At 40.6% G+C, this 14946-nt stretch overlaps 4 non-coding genes across 4 annotated transcripts; all 4 read left to right on the forward strand.

Annotated features, from left to right (window-relative positions):
- Positions 1-704: 704 nt before the first annotated feature.
- On the forward strand, positions 705-776 carry trnae-uuc. The gene has a single exon. It is a non-coding gene; the product is annotated as a tRNA-Glu (tRNA).
- Positions 777-2202: 1426 nt separating this feature from the next.
- trnae-uuc lies at positions 2203-2274 on the forward strand. Its single transcript has one exon. It is a non-coding gene; the product is annotated as a tRNA-Glu (tRNA).
- A 738-nt stretch (positions 2275-3012) lies between these two features.
- On the forward strand, positions 3013-3084 carry trnae-uuc. The gene has a single exon. It is a non-coding gene; the product is annotated as a tRNA-Glu (tRNA).
- A 3662-nt stretch (positions 3085-6746) lies between these two features.
- trnae-uuc lies at positions 6747-6818 on the forward strand. Its single transcript has one exon. It is a non-coding gene; the product is annotated as a tRNA-Glu (tRNA).
- Positions 6819-14946: the final 8128 nt, after the last annotated feature.

Consider the following 14946-nt stretch of genomic DNA (forward strand, 5'->3'; position numbering starts at 1 on the left):
AACAGTAGCAGGAAGGAAGGACCCGTGAAAGCACTCCTTCACACACTTGGGGTGAAGTAGCCGGTCACTACAGGAGCTGCCCAGTGCTGCCAGAGTCTCACGCATGGGGTGGGAGGTGTTCTCCGGCATGGATGCTAGTCTAACATCCTCCGGTCTCCCACTGTCTGCACTGGGTCTAGGGGGCTTCCCAGGACAGAGCTGGCCCTCTTAATGAGTCTTAATGAGTTTCTTCCTGTCCGCAGCTGAGATGCTGCTGCCCCAGCAGACCACTCCAAAGAGGGGGTTTTTGAACAGCTGCAGCTTTCATTACAAAAAGAGCTTAATTAGTCCAGTTTAACCCCTTTAAAAGGCCAGGCCTCCAGCAGGCCTTACGTTTTACTGCACACTTCTATGATCTAAGAATAGCTCAGACAGATTGCATTAAAGTCCCTGTAGTTACTAAATAATAAGCTTTAGAATGTAATAAGCCTGGGATTTTAAGGGGTTAACTGGATTTAGTGCAGGGTATGAAACGCTGAATTAAAATCACTGTATGTTTTTTTTTATCTGATCCAACTTATCAAACTAAATATTGTTTTGCACCTTGTGAAATATCTTGGAATATCTTGGAGAAAATTATATTAGTAATTATAACTGCCAAAGAAAACATGACTACCTTTACTCTTGAGAGACAGCTGCACCACTGAACAGGTCACTGTCAGCTCTCCCATATGGTCTAGCGGTTAGGATTCCTGGTTTTCACCCAGGCGGCCCGGGTTCGACTCCCGGTATGGGAAGTGTTTATTATGCAAATTATTCATAATGTATTTGATTTACATCACACTCCCTTTACTTGCTTACAGTATTTTCATTAACTACACTATTAAAGATGATTCTTCAAGCGTTCCTTAAAGAAGACAAGGGTTCTTTCCTATTGCTTGAAACGATCATATTGCATTTGGACAAACGGTGATTTTTAAACAGTGAGGAGTTAGAGCACTTTGATAAAATGCGGAATCCTTTGTTTGCCGAATTGGAAAATGGCCAAGATTAACCTGGTCCAACTCCTGAAACACCAATTGCTGCGAGTGACTGTATATTTAAACGCTGAAATTCTGGATTGTAACTGCGCATTTTATTCTGTAAGATGTAACCGTGCAGTACTTTTCACACTATTTGCTCTGTTGCTAATTTGAAAATATATATCAAAAAGAAGACAATGGCTCTACATAGAACCACTGATGCTTAGAGAACCATTAGCATGATTAAGGGGTTCTCTGCATGGTGAAACGGTTCTTCAAATTGATGGAGAATGTGCTGTATGTGGTTCTAAATAGAAGCTCTTTGAAATGGTCACAGCCGCGACTGGAAACGTTGCTCGGAGATAATGACAGTTGGGGAAGTTGAGAGTAGTATCATCTTCAGTGTGTGACCAAAGCGGCTGTCGGTCAAATGTGATCTTAAAAGTATACATTATCTGTTTGTGCGCAAAGTAAAGAGTAAAAATGTTCAAATGAGCTTGAGCGTCTGCTACGGCTGTCAAACTTGTTGCTTAGCAACAGCGTCTTAACGGAGTGATACAGTGTTTGTGAAAGCAACATGACGTTATGGTGAAATAACAACACAGTTAGAACTTATCAACCAATCTCAGCTTGCGTGGCCGGAACCAGCTAATGTATAATACAGTACATCATGCGCATCATGATATTTATTTTTTCTGAGGTTCCAATACTTTGGAACAGACAAAAAAACTCACGTACTTGCCACATTAAAATATATGACTACATTGGTTAATTCCCCTCTAGAGAACAGCTGCAGCTTTCATTACAAAAAGAGCTTAATTAGTCCAGTTTAACCCCTTTAAAAGGCCAGGCCTCCAGCAGGCCTTAAGTTTTACTGCACACTTCTATGATCTAAGAATAGCTCAGACAGATTGCATTAAAGTCCCTGTAGTTACTAAATAATAAGCTTTAGAATGTAATAAGCCTGGGATTTTAAGGGGTTAACTGGATTTAGTGCAGGGTATGAAACGCTGAATTAAAATCACTGTATGTTTTTTTTTTATCTGATCCAACTTATCAAACTAAATATTGTTTTGCACCTTGTGAAATATCTTGGAATATCTTGGAGAAAATTATATTAGTAATTATAACTGCCAAAGAAAACATGACTACCTTTACTCTTGAGAGACAGCTGCACCACTGACCAGGTCACTGCCAGCTGTCCCATATGGTCTAGCGGTTAGGATTCCTGGTTTTCACCCAGGCGGCCCGGGTTCGACTCCCGGTATGGGAAGTGTTCATTATGCACAATATTCCGGATAATCTGTGTTTATAATATACCTCATTAACATGCGTATAATACCTTAATGACCTACAGTCTTAATGGTTCGTCAAGCATTACTGAATAAAGACAACGGCTCTTTCTCGTAGCATTAAATGATATTGCGTTTATTCAGTGGAAAGAAAGTGGGATATAATGTTTTATATATATTGTCATTTGCAGAACTCCAGAGAACAGACAAACTTTCTGTCTCTCGCTTCTTCAGACATTTACAAATCCAGAAGTTTGTAAGATCACATCTGTCCAACTTTTAGACCATTTATACACATAATACAACCGATTTAATCCTCTGGACCACAGGACAGTCTCTACTTTTACCGAATATTACTAAGGCACAATGACTCCGTACTGGTGTCTAACAAGCTTGTATGGGAAGATTTTACATTTCCTCTTTCTGTTGTTTTATTTAGTTTTTATGTACTTTGTACTTTCATTCATTCGTCTGTTTGATTTCTTTAAGCTACTGCATTTTTACACTCTTAAATTCTGTCTTTATTTTTCCCTTTGATGATGCTTTTTGCTTTTATTCATGCAAAGCACGGATCCAACTTTTCTAACTCAATATTATTTTGCATCTTGTGAAATGTCAAAGTATCTCGAAGAAATTTATATTTAAAATCACTGCCCAAAAATAGAACCACTGTTCCCCTTGAGAGACAGCTGCACCACTGACCAGGTCACTGTCAGCCGTCCCATATGGTCTAGCGGTTAGGATTCCTGGTTTTCACCCAGGCGGCCCGGGTTCGACTCCCGGTATGGGAAGTGTTCCTTATGCACAACTGTGTTGATTATATGCTGCTTATACATGCACACAACATCTTCATTGATCAGTCTTAAAAAAGATTGTTAATAAGAAGCTCTATTTAAATAATACTGTATTTACTTAAAGAAAGTGGAATAAAACATATTGATTAATACATACATGGTACATTTGTGTAATTTGCAGAACTCCAGAGAATGTACAAACTTCCCGCATCACACTTCTACAGATGTTTACAAGTCTGAGATTTGGTGAGGTCACATCTGTCCAACTTTCAGATCATTTAAACACATAATACAACCGATTTAATCCTCTGGACCAAAGGACAGTCTCCAGTTTTTAGCAAACATCAATAAGACACGCTGACTCTTTTCCTATTGTTTATCAAGCTTGTATGAGAAGATGAGTCAGGATTGGAAACAGAAAATGTTAAAAAATAAAAATACTTGCTCAATGAATGTAAGACTTCATTAGTTCAGTCTAAAGCCCTGCACAGAATAAACTTCTACAAAACTAAGGCCCGTATATTTCCCCTTTATGTAAACGATGTAACAGAATGGAAGCTACACTGATACAATTATCATTGACAATTCATTGTATTGATTGTTTATATACTTTCCAGTAGTGAGTCCAGGTGAACCTAGTTTTCTCAAGGCCTGGGAGCATCCACCATGGTCCATGGGATGAGGAGAACCTGAAAAAGATTTTATTGATGTTATTGATAAACTATGGTTATAATGGTATACACACACACACACACACACACACACACACATATAAATATATATATATATATATATATATATATATATATATATATATATATACACAACCCCATTTCCAAAAAAGTTGGGATGCTGCGCAGAATGTAAAAAAAATAGGATGTGCAGATCATGTACATCATATTTTTAAATGAAAATACTAAAAAGACAACGTATAAAATGTTGAAACTGAGAAATTTTATTGTTTTTTGTAAAATATTTGCCCATATTGAATTTGATGCCGGCAACATGTTCCAAAAAAGTTGGGACGGTGGCCTGTTTACCGTTTACCGCTGCGTTTCATCTCTTCTTTAACAGCGCTCTGTCAGTGTTTGGGAACTGAGGAGACGTGGCTGTAGATCTGAAAGTGAAATGTTTCCTGTTCTTGTTTGATACAGGATTTCAGCTGCTCGTCAGTTCAGGGGCTCATTTATTATTTTTCATTTGATAATGTGCCAAGTGTTTTCAGCGGTGACCAGCCTGGACTGCAGGCAGGTCAGTTTAGGGCCCGGACTCTTTTAATACGGAGCAATGCTGCTGTAATACATGCAGAAGTTTGACATCATCTTGCTGAAATAATCAAGGCCTTCCCTGAAAAAGACGTCGTCTGGATATATAGGTGTATATGTAGGTGTACATGTATATATAGGTCAGCATTAATGATGCCTTCACAAATGTGTACGTCTAACATGCCATGTCCACTAATGCCCCCTAGACCATCATGAATACTGGCTTTAGAACTGTGCACTGATAACAAGCTGAGTGGTCTTCAGCCCGGAGGACAAAGTTTCCATGATTTCCAAAAAGAAATTCAAATGTTGATTCGCCGGACCACAGGACTTTGTCTGTTTTGCTATCTAATGACTGTCTGGAATTGATAGCATTCATCAATGAAGTTGTTCTAACCCGTCAAATTATTTGATCCTTTTGCTTCTGTTACTTTTTTTCGTTTTCCTCTCACTGTGTAACCAGTCTGTGCCAATCATTAATAAAATAAGATCACTTGTGGGTACTCTGGCCTCTGGTCATCTTTAATCACTTCAAGCTTATTTGTACAGCACTGTTTACAACAATGTTGTCACAAAGGAGCTTTACAGAAGTTTAGAAACACACAGTTACAACATAGATCCCCCAGTGAGGAAGCCAGAGGCGACGGTGGCAAGGAAAAGCTCCCTCAGGCTGGAGGAAGAAACCTTGGGAGGAACCAAGACTCACAAGGGGAGACCCGTCCTCCTCTGGTCAGACAGTGTTTACAGTTTAATAAGCTAAAGACCAAATAGAAACTAAGAGGATCTCTGTTTGAAGATGGGATGGTAAAGCTTTAGAAACTGCACTGGTAGAGGCGGTCTCTGACTGAGGCAGTCTCTACTTAGGCGGTCTCTGACTGAGGCCGTCTCTGACTGAGGTGGTCTCTGACTGAGTCTTCATGAAAAGTGGGAGTGAGCTGAAACGGTCCCATCCTATTTCAACTTTATCTGAGTCTCTGATACACCAGGTTAATCAACTTCCATTCCTGGTGCTGTCATTCCATTCCATACGGGTGATAGCACCCGTAACAGCCTGTCAAAGGCATTTGGAAGGGATTAGAAACCTAATCCACTTTGGGCTGTTTTGGGAACTTCTAATGACTCAGTAACCGTGTAAAAACATGAACAGCAGGCCAACAGCAGTAACGGTAACCAACCAGCACTCAGTGGCAATAACGGTCAGTGGATCTGCAGTTGCTTAGCTTGGCATCCGGTAGTTTCTGTTTTCCGTTCCACCTTAAATGGTGCAGCAGTTTTACAATGACGTGCCAGAATGTAACAGGAAAATTCATCAGGGGGACCACTGCTCGTCCTGCCCGGCGTCTCTGAGCTACAATCAATCATAAACAGATGGCAAATGGCTGTAAAGTTGATTCTGTCTGAAGGAAAAACTAAATTTTGTAAATGTGCACAACATGCACAGAACTAAACGACTGAATATAAACCCGGCTACTGACTGCGTGCGAATACATGCACTCACTGATCCGATCATAACTGAATCACTGCAGTTATCTGATTACTCAAATGGCCATGTAAACTCTTACTCTGATTTCTTTTGGATTTCACAGTCTGCACATGTGCGAAAACAGACAGCGGTACCAAAAATAAGTAATCAGCTTTGCAGCGTGTCGACTGGATTGACGTTGAAACCAAATACATGCTTGACAAAAACAAAGGATTTACCTTAAAATGGTTATCGTGTTCCTCATTTCATGAGGCTGAAATTGGCTTCGTATTCACCAGATTCGTGTTTTTTGATTGGAAAGCTTTTCAAAGGTCATTTTCAGTCTGTCTTTGTTGTTTTTGCTTTGTTTGGTAACTCAAGCTCCTACAGACTGTCATTTTTATTAGAACTAACCAGCTGGATGGAAGTCGTATGATGATATTTATCGATTTCATAATAAATTACATTACATCACAATGTGATATTTTGAGCATGTTGAGGATGTCATCAGTACTTCAAGAGGAATTTCACTGTTTTTTTTCTTTCATAGTGCTGTTTAATTCAGTGGTTGAGATCTAAAGTGTCACTGAAAGTAATGTGATTTTTTGCTATATAGCTTAGCTGTACAGAATATTATTGCATTATCAATAATTATATTACATTAATATTTATATTTAATATACATTATATTTATCTAGACTTGTGTATATTTAATATATTACAAATTTGAATTTTTTATATATATGCATATATATATATAACTTTTTTCTGTAGAGTGATCACCTGAGCCTCACCACAAGCATTTCAATGCATAAATATCTTGACATGTTGTGCAAATGACAAACAAACTTGAAACTTATCACTGAAGCTATGATTCTCAGCAGTAACACAAACATCTTGGAGAGAACAGCCCTAGTCAGTATGAGGGCAAGTCCCATATGGTCTAGCGGTTAGGATTCCTGGTTTTCACCCAGGCGGCCCGGGTTCAACTCCCGGTATGGGAAGAGTTTATTGCGTGTCTTAACGTGAACATTTGTCATATACTACGTTTACATGCCTGCAATATCTTGCCTGAACCCAAATACCAGTCTATTTATAGTGCTCTACACGCAATGCTGGATTAGTCTGTGTGTCAGTGTTTGAAACACCCCCCGGTAGTCGGAGGTCCCACGTTGGCTGGCTGCTAACTTGCTCACCAACTTGAACCGGCCCTGTAACCAGAAGGTTGTTGGTTCGATCCCAAGAGCCGACAGTAGGTGACTGAGGTGTCCTTAAGCAACGCGCTGCACTCCGGCGCTACGGATCGGGCTGCCCACTGTGCCCAGTAGTGTGTATGTGGTGTCTCACAGGTGGGTTAAATGCAGAGGTGAAATTTCCCCGTTGTGGGATTAATTAGTTTTAGAAATGCTCTTTTCTAGTGTGGTTTTGTTCAGTTTCCACATTTTATCTGAGATCTTACTCGTCTCCTCTTCTGTCTTCGGTTTACACCAAACTTCTGAGAAACAGAGCGAGTTTTCAGATCTACAGATTTGCTGCAGCACATTGTAACGTTTCTCAGAGGAATCGGGGCAGTTACAGTTTCTAGGCTACCTTGACCATCTAGGTGAACTGGTCCGCTACAGCGCCCCCCTGAGGCAGAGCAGTGCTGCAGCTGTAGTTAGTTAAGAACAGCAAAGACAGAAGCTGATTGTGGGTGAAGCAGATAAACAATGAGCTTCACTGAATCTGGATTTGAGTGTGTCTTAATGGACAGCATGACGGCAAAACACATTATTTTCAGGGACCCCACAAAACTTTAGTTGCGAGACATTGGGGGATGCAATAGGTTAATTGTGGGGTCCCAGACCTTCCAGGACCCCATTGTATTCCGTATCTTTATCTTAGTGAAACACCTGGGGCTGACAGGTACATCAAATGCACTCGTACACTGACACGCTGTGGTTAGGCCTGAGAAGTTATGTAAAGGTTATGTCAGGTTGTTTGGAGGAGAAGCTACTGTTGGCTGACTGTTCTGCTGCTTTAGGAGGTTTTCTTTTCCTGCGGTGGAAGGTGACGTCACGTTTGAGTGATTCATGACTCTGACTCTTGACTCCTTTTGCTCGAATCTACGGACTTGACTCTTCGACTCCTCTTTACCACCGGCTGCCTTGGTCAAAAATAAGAGATATAGATATATCCTCAAGGTAGTTCAGACAGTTTTTAGAGTAGCTACAGATTACAGTGATTTCATCACACAATAAGAAGCGCAGTGATGCACTGAGAGCATCATTACCGCAGACAGAATCCTTTGTAAACTAAAAAGCTGGATATGATCTTGTTTCTCTTTTCTCGAGGCTGAGGTCGGCTTGGTATTCCTCTGGAATCGATTCCCATCATTAGTCTGAGTATGAGAATATTGGCTCTAGTTTGTGAGCTTTGCTTGAGCACCAGCTTTCAGTCTGTCTTTGTGTTTTTTCCTCTCTTCACAGAGCCTGTGGCCACAGAGGCCGAGTCTCCCTCCTCTAAGCATTAAATAAAGGGTTCCCTGAAATGGTTATTCAGATTGATGGAAAGTTTGTTGCATGTGGGTCCATATAAAACATTTTTTTGAAAAGGGTTCTATGTAGCACCAGGGTTCTTCTATTGCTACAGTGTCAAGATGTCAAGAACCATAGACAACAAATTCACCGTCAACCTAAAGAACCCTTTCATGGTGTCATGACATACCAGACTTGGCCCCCAAGTACTGAGAAGCTAAGCACTGCTGTGGCCCTCTTCATTCGTCCACGGTGGTGGGCCACAACATTCATGCCAAACTTGGCCCTTAAAAGTAGATATGAGTCAAAACCACACACAGCTGTCTAACATGTGGCCCACTTGCCTAATATTTCCCTGGAAATCAACCAACCCTCTATTCATGCAAAGGGTTGTTCAAGTGTTTATGGTTTTGTTTAGAACTATGTGAAAAACAACCCAGTGTCCTTTTTTTTCGCGAAGGGCTCTTTGAGTGTTCTTAGAACCATTTTCTTTACAAAGAACCTTTGAAAAAACTATTTTTAAGAGTGTACAAGATGTAAGTCATAACGTTATACAGTTCCCTAAAACGGACTACAAATTCTGGCCTTCTGATGACGTCACTACCACACATTCCCCGAAGCGGCGCCCTCACTGAACTGTGGGTTTTGTAGTTCAGTTGTATTTTTTCGGTTTACGTAAGTTTTGTAAGTTTGCCAAATGGAGTACGGGTTCTGTTATATTCGTAGCTGCTGCTAATATGACCGCAAAATGTTTTGCAAACGTCCCGGCTTTAAGTGACTTTTTAAGCAATCAAAAGTTTCCAGACAGAGAAATGAATGGCGATTGAAATGTTTTTAACGCAACCAGCAGATGGCGCACTTCGAAAGGGATTAAAGGGTTCTTTGCGTTGTGAAAGGGTTCTTCACGTCGATGGAGAATACAGAACCTACACAGGACAGACATAGCACCAGAAACTCCAGAGTTCTTCTGTTGTTAAAAACTTGGCATTGTTACAATAGAGAAATGCTTTGTGGTGCTATATAGAACCTTTTTTCGAAACAGAACCATACATTCATTTTGCGAATCCTTTAATCATGCAAATCATGCCTGAAGAACCATCATCTTAAGAGTGTATAAAATAAAATAAATAAAAATACATTTTTTGCATTTATTTTTTCATATTTTCATTTTTTTATGTTGACTAATTCGAGATTTAAAATTTCTCAATAGCAAATTATTGACAAATCCTGCTTTTTGGGCGATGGCTGCAGATGTACATTTTCACTGTTGACCACAAGGGGGCAGCAGAGACTTTCCACAAAGCTCCTGCTAGAGGCAGGCATGTGGTCTCTGAATCTGGGGCATCCCACTGCTGTATCACCACTGTGTCAGACAGCATCTGATCAGCTGCTACTGTTAAAGGGGAACCCGATCACCATCACTTTACCATCACCTTGAGCATCAGCACAGCAGCAGTGTTGCTCAACTGTTCTACTGCTGCATCTGCAAAATCCACACTGACCTTCTACACCTTATTTTAGTTTGTATGTCAGAAAGTTTATAGACACAGGCTCATTCAGAGTTTCTTCTGAAGTGAAGAGTATTGATAGTGAGTTTGTACTGCAGTAACAGCCTCTACTCTTCTTACAGTAGATGATGGAACATCGCGGTGAGGATTTTATTGAGCATGAGTGTGGTCAGTACTGGATCTCTCCAAGTCATCCCAAAAGTTTTGGATGGAGCTCCATCACTCCAGAGAACCCTACTGCTCAACAACTGCTCAAGACCAAGAAAATTGGTGTAAAAGTGACTGTTCCTCATTTTTCACGCTGAAGACAGAAGAGGAGATGAGTAAGATCTCAGTTAATGTGAGGAACAGCGCATCACCAAACTAGAACAGAGAATTTACAGAAACATCAGCGCCACTGTGATGAGCGAGTCAGCAGCTGGTCAAAATGGGTACGTACTGGACAGTGTGACCTCAGGCTTATGTGCAGCTGCTCCAGAGTCTCACTCTGTTGGTCAACGCTTTCCTATGGAGATGACCTTAAAGCAGCTGAATTCACTCATTAGACAAGTTGGTTAGTTGTCACGGGATGTGGCTGGTGTCTGACTCCTGAATCGTTGATGAATTATTAATAAGTCAGAACAAACGGAGGCTTGTCTTCTGCTTCATTCTGAACTAATGAGTGAAGAAAGTGCTTTTTCGTTAACACTGTGGCTTCCCAACCTGGTCACATGCACAACGTTGGGTGTGATCGTTTGGCATTGCAGTTCCTGTTTAGCGAGCTCATTCAGCTGCAATTGGCGAAACACACTGTGGTCGGTAAACATCAGCAAAATTGCAAGTTGGACTTTGGCTTTTTCGATTGTTCCCTATACCAAATGGGCCAAATTAACCCATGTAAATGGAAAACACCAACACCGCCAGCAACAGGCCCAAGGTTTTACACACTTCTGTAACCTAAGAATAGCTCAAACAGTTTGCATTAAACATCCCGGTAGGTGCTGAATAATAAGCTTTAATATGTAAAAAACCTGAAATTTGCAGGGCTTAAATGGCTTAAATTGTCCTGTTCCACTGTAAACTGGGCGGTCGTCATCTTCGGTAGTGCCTATGCAAACAGTATCCTCACCAATCACGAAGCTGATGTGATTTGTCCTGTCCATACAGCGTTTACAGAACTGTGTTCCCTCTGTGTTGAAGTCAAAGAAGCTTACAGAGAGAAGGCTAACCACCAAGCAAAAGCTAAACTAGCAGGCACAACAGAGCTCTCAAGCTAGCTCATCTCTCTGCCTGTTGTCTATCTGTCCATCCATTCATCTGTTCATTCATTCAACCAGCTACGCCAGTGTTCCCAGGATGCAGATCCAGCACTGCAGTGAAGAAAAACCTTCTTTAAGGTTCTCCACTGGAGGAAACAGTGTCCATGATATCCAAAAATAATTTCAAATTTTCTGAAGACCACAGGACACTTTTCCACGTTGCCTCAGTTCATCTCAAATGAGCCCTGGCCCAAAGAAGGCGGCAGCATTTCTGGATCCTGTTTATATATGTTTTCTTCTTTGCATTTAGAGTTCTAACAGAGAGTGGTTTTCAGATGTGTGAGCCCATGCAGTCATTTCCTCCACAGAATCATATCTGTTTTTAATGCAGCGCCACCTGTGAGCCCAAAGATCTTGGTTAACCAATGCTGGTTTTCATCCTTGTCTCTTGCATACAGAGATTTTTCCAGATTCTCTGAATCTTTGAATGATATTTTGTACTGTAGGTGATGAAAAGCAAAAGTTACGCAGTCTTTCACAGAGTAGTGAACCCCTTCCCATCTTTACTTCTGAAAGACCCGGCCTGTCTGGGATGTTTTTTTACATATCATATAAAATGATTTGCACATAATTGCATTTTGTTTTTATTTACATTTTGCACAGCGTCCCAACTTTTTTGGAAATGGGGCTGTACTTTAGGTAGCAAAAATACAGTCTACAATGATAAAATAACATAAATCACACAAACTGACATTTGTCTCAGAAAAAACGGAATAAAAATACTTTGACATGCTAAAAAAAGCTTCTAAAAAAATCTCTAACAAGACACATCAGTGTGTTCAGTTTTGGATGACACATTTTGAGTTACTGTTGCCACAAAATATGTTAAAATATTTCTGTGCCTAGTTACAATTCAAGTTTTGAGCTATTTTTCAGACAGAATGTGTTAAATCAGAAAGCTATATGACACAAAAAGTGTTAATGTCACGATTGGCTCCTCCCACTCCATGTGCTTTTTGTGTTGATCCAGCCCCCTTGTTTAGTGACTCCACCCCTGATTGTCACCACCTGTTTTCCGCCTGTACCTTGTTATCCCTGTGTTTTATAATCCCCATGTTTGCCCTTTGTTTTCGTTGGTCTTTGTACTGTTCGCTTATCTCCACATATGTGTCCGCAACCTTGCTCCCCGTTACTGTTAAAACGATTAACACAAGTGTGTTGTTATTTAACACAGCACGTTTTAGTGTGTATGTGAGAAACATATGTGTGTGTACGTGTTTGAAAAAGAGGCATGTAAGAGTGGAGAACCTTTGAAAGGTTTAAAGGACCTTTATATAATCGTCTTTTTTTATTATTTTCAAATAACTTTGTGTGACGAGGAGCGAGGTAGCGGACGCATGTGCGGAGGTAAGCGACTTTTATTGAGGGCAAATCCAAAATCAGCGTCGTAACGGTCCAGGGTCATAGCACTAATACGGACAGAACGGGGTGCAGACATGACAAGCAACACAAACAACCAAACAGTTCTAACAGACCAACACAAAGACCGATACAAAGACCAGCAAAGACAAAGTGCAAACACAGGGCTTAAGTAACAAAGGGAAAACGAGGGACAGGTGAAAATAATCAAGGGCGGAGTCATGAAACGAGGGGCAGGACTTCAGATACCAAAACAAACGCACATGGGCAAAACCAAAACATGAACACATGGACTGGGAGGGGCCAATCGTGATTTTATGTCAGGTCAAGTCAAAGTTTATTTATACAGCACTTTTTACAACAGGTGTTGTCACAAAGCAGCTTTACAGAAAAATCTGGGTCCAAGACCCCATGAGCACCACCAATGGCGACAGTGTCAAGGAAAAACTCCTTAAGAGTAAGAGCAAGAAACCTTGAGAGGACCCAAGGCTCAAAAGCGGAACCCATCCTCCTTTGGTCATAACTGTATATCAAACAATAACAGCAGAGAATGAGATTTGATCATTAGTATAAGACACGAAAATGGGAAAAGCAAGGGAAGTAATGTCTATGATTTAAAAATGCAGGTGAGGTTTGCTTTCTACACCAGGAGAAGACGGTACTTTTGCTACTTAAAGTATTTTTCTAAATAATAAGTATGAAAGTAAGTGATACATTTTTAATCCCACAAATGGGGAAATTCCACCTCCGCATTTAAACCAATCCATGAAGTGAAACACCACATACACACTAGTGAATACACACACTAGGGGGCAGTGAGCACACTTGTCCTATCCACAGTGCCCGGGGAGCAGTTGGGGGTTAGGTGTCTTGCTCAAGGTCACCTCAGTCTTAGACTGTCAGCACTGGGGATCGAACCGGCGACCTTCAGGCCGGTTTCCTAACCTCCAGCCCACGACTGCCCCAACAAACCCAAATATGTTTGTTGTCTCATTGAATGAGTTTTAGAGGGAGGCACATCAAACACCTTTCGTCTAAAATAGATGTTTTATTCATTTTTATAGGTCGCTGTAGGTCACACCATGCCCTAAACCACATCTTCAGCTCTCTGCCGCCTTAATAAAGAGCTGGTTCTGATATGAGTAGGTTGAGAAAAGTTATTTCAACTTTAAAAAAGGCTTTTACGGAAGTCCAGAGAAGCCCTAAGGTAGTTATAATTTTCCAGATTGTTATCTTGAGATAATGCGTTCATTGTCTTGTGATTTCATGTAGGTCCGTAGGTTCTTCACTCTGACACATCTCTACAAAAATGGATCTGTAAACAAACCATCAATTGAAATGTGGTTCTGCGGCAACACAAAAATAAGAATATAACTGTGAATTTGGACCAGAGCGACTAAGTATGAGCTAAGTTTATATTTCTGATTAACCTCTTCAGTGTCAGCGCTTCTGCTAAGTGGTCTCAGCTGGTCATTTGTTGGACATTGTTGTGTACAGTGTGTGCTGGGTGTGGAGAGGAGTTTCCATACAAATGAGTCTGGCCTCCTGCGCCCACTGCGGTATGTAAAGCAACACCTGCCCCATCATTTGATATGCCTCACCTTTTACTGCTCACACTGCGCCGGCCTACAGACCGCTGTACTGGAAGAAGCTGATATGGAAATTATATTGAAATCTTTCAGCAACTGATGCAAGCTTGGGCTGAGCTGAGTGTCACCCACCACATGTTTCACTGCTGAAATTTACTCCAAATGTCAACAACTGAGCTCTCCAAGCTCCGCCCACAAACATGTACTTACAAGATTTACAGAAGTTTGGTAAAAATGGCAACAGGCTCAGTTTATATCACAATACCTACATTTAGAGCCGGTTATTCATTCAGCCTAATGAGAAACTGTAGAACAGACTCGGTTTATATCACAATACCTACATTTAGAGCCGGTTATTCATTCAGTCTAATGAGAAACTGTAGAACAGACTCGGTTTATATCACAATACCTACATTTAGAGTCGGTTATTCATTCAGTCTAATGAGAAACTGTAGAACAGACTCGGTTTATATCACAATACCTACATTTAGAGCCGGTTATTCATTCAGCCTAATGAGAAACTGTAGAACAGACTCGGTTTATATCACAATACCTACATTTAGAGTCGGTTATTCATTCAGTCTAATGAGAAACTGTAGAACAGACTCGGTTTATATCACAATACCTACATTTAGAGTCGGTTATTCATTCAGTCTAATGAGAAACTGTAGAACAGACTCGGTTTATATCACAATACCTACATTTAGAGCCGGTTATTCATTCAGCCTAATGAGAAACCGTAGAACAGACTGAGTTTATATACAACCCAATTCCAGTGAAGTTGGGACGTTGTGTAAAACATAAATAAAAACAGAATCCAATGATTTGCAAATCCCTTTCAACCTATATTCAATTGAACACA

Source organism: Pygocentrus nattereri, chromosome 4, assembly GCF_015220715.1.
Source record: "Pygocentrus nattereri isolate fPygNat1 chromosome 4, fPygNat1.pri, whole genome shotgun sequence".
In the NCBI taxonomy this organism is placed as follows: Eukaryota; Metazoa; Chordata; class Actinopteri; order Characiformes; family Serrasalmidae; genus Pygocentrus; species Pygocentrus nattereri.